We start from the raw sequence: 2786 nt of genomic DNA, 5'->3' as shown, positions 1-2786 counted from the left end.
TCCTATGCAGGCTCAGAGGCAAAGTCAAGAGCAGGCTTCTGGGATTTGATTTGTGCTATCTTGGTCCCAGGCCTAACATAAACACTTTGCATGAGTGAAGCATCCTAGGTGAAATTACCCTGAGTTTCTTTTAATATTGTGTATTGGTGCCACTATTAGCTATTTTTAGATGTCAAGATTGAAGTGCTGTCCAGCCTCTGCTATGTTTCGTGAAATTTATTGATATGGTTTGGGAGGCAGTACATTCTAGCACAGTTTGTTCTAACCCTGGGTTTTCATGAGAATCATCCAAGGAGCTTTGAAGGAAAATACTGATGGCTTGGCCCTACTCGTTGAAAATAAGAATCTCTTGGAGTGGGGCTAAGGTCTTCATGTGTGTGTGTGTGTGTGTGTGTGTGTGTGTCTGTGTGTGTCTGTGTATGTGTATGTTTTAACTTTCCAGATGATTTTTTTGTGTGTGAAGAAGATTAACCCTGAGCTAACATCCGTTGCCAATCCTCCTCTTTTTGCTGAGGAAGATTGGCCCTGGGCTATCATCGTGCCCGTCTTCCTCTACTTTATATGGGAGGCCGCCACAGCATGGCTTGACAAGTGGTGCGGCGGTGCGCGCCCGGCATCCGAACTTGCGAACGCTGGGCCGCTGAGAGCGCGTGAACTTAACCACTATACCACGAGGTCGGCCCCACCGGATGATTTTTGTCGCAGCCAAAATTGAAATCACTGGGTAATGAAGAGAACATAGCTTTGGAAAAACTTTGAGATCAGATGGTCTTGGGTGTAGATTTCTGCCACTCCACTAAGCAGTTGTATAACTTTCTGTAGGTAACACACCTTCTCTGGGGCTCACTTTTCTCATTTATAAAACAGGGATACTATGTCTGTTTCAGACTTCTTCGAGAATTAAAGGGGTGCAAAAAAAGAAATCTACTCTCGTGACTGGCACATAGTTGGTGCTTAATAAATGTCAGTTCTTCCCTCCCCAGTACCATCTGACTTGCTCTGAAAAGTGCTACTGTGTCTCCATACATTGGAAAATGAAAATTAAGTTTTCACATGTAGGTGGAGAGGGTGGAGAGCTGTAAGAACAAATGGAGGAGGGCAGGATAGGATTGTTACACTGTCAGAAGTTAATGAAAGAGAATATAATAAGAGAACAAACAAGTGGCTGAAAATGGAAACAAGAAAACCACTAACTGGCTAAAATACAGTTATGCAAAGGCTCCTTCTGGAACATATTTAGAATGGCATGAGGGCCAGTCCCTGCCAGGGATAAGTGGATACTGTGGGGTTGGGCTTTACCCTCCTGGAGTGTCTGTGTGGAGTTGAAGTCCTGAGTGGATATACCTTCAAGAGCAGGGAAAATATTTACCAGGGACTCTTTATAACACTCTAGGTTAGGCTAAGTACCCTCCTCTGGGTTTCTTGGGTTACCTTTAAATTAGCATTTGATAGTTTAATCAAAGTAACTATTTGTGTATTGACTAGAAGACTGAATTTGTTTTGGGCAGAGCCGTGTTCATTCATCGACAATACCTGGTACATAATTGAAGTTCAACCGTTATCTAAATGAAGTCAAAACAGCCTGGGTCAATGTGATGACTTTGAGATTGCCTCTCCCAACAAGTGGTTGCCTTAATCCCTTCCCCTTTGTTTCAGGAACGCTGAGTTTGCTCAATTAGAGCGAGTCTAACGTCAGGAGAGACAAAATCTGCACCCATTTGGCTTCCGTAAAGAATGCCAGTCTTAAAATGGTGATGGTATTCCGTAAGAAGGCAGAGGAAAGAGTCACAAATAAATGGAGCTGGTGCCCTTATGACTGGACTTGATCAGTTATGTGAGCCAATTCTGTTTGAATTGGGTTTTCTGTACCTTGCAAGCCAAAGTTTCCAAGTGGATGTGGTTATTGTAGGGAAAGGCAGTCTCGTGTGCCCAGTTTTCAACACCTCAGCTACATAAGAATGGGTCTTGGGCCTGGAACACTTCCTCATTAAGAGATAAAGAGCCCACACAGCCTGTGCTGGGTTTATTACCTTGTGTGGGAGTATCTTTCCCTGTTTCGTGCTGAATGAGTATTCCTCAACACTTAAGCATGTATGTCAACGGCCCACAGGTACACCCCCAGCTTTCAGTATTTTAGACTTCAGGGGCAGGGGTCAGGGTCCTTCTCCTGCAGCATGGTGTGTATAGGCCAATTGCCCTGTGTTGGCTGCCCCAAGGACCCACTGGCCATGGGGGACTGATGCCCACTATTGAAGCTGATCTTGCTCTGTCTTTTCTCTATGTGAGTAAAGCATTGTTTCAGCCAGTGCTTGACTGTTTTGTGTTTTCCTTGGCAACTCTAACACAAACATGCAATGGGCAGAAGTGTTTGGAGTCCTCCTCCGGGATTGGTGACCAGTATACAGTGTTCTGCTCCCCTGGGATTGACAGCTAGTGCGTGATGTTCTGCTCAACAATTATATATAGTCATATTTTGCCCAAAAGTATAGTTAGTACATTATCTTTAGATAAGCAGGATGAGGACTAAATTTCTTAGCCTCAGTAGTTATATTAGTTGGAACTTTTCGAAACATGACAAAGCAAACAAAAAGGACTTTAGATAAAAAGGGATTTATTGGAAGGATTTGGGATAATTCATTCCATGGTTTGTCTCAGTGGGACAGTGATGTGATTGATGGAAGGATGCCCAAAGACACAGTTAAAGGAATATTTTCTCTAGTGTCAAAAGATACAGAAACTTAGTGCACTCAACAGCCTCACAAAGCAGGAGATGATGCAGCTCGCGT

Source organism: Ceratotherium simum, chromosome X (genome assembly GCF_057802395.1).
Source record: "Ceratotherium simum simum isolate JZ-2026a chromosome X, ASM5780239v1, whole genome shotgun sequence".
Classification (NCBI taxonomy): domain Eukaryota; kingdom Metazoa; phylum Chordata; class Mammalia; order Perissodactyla; family Rhinocerotidae; genus Ceratotherium; species Ceratotherium simum.
Note: the sequence above shows the minus strand (reverse complement) of the source record.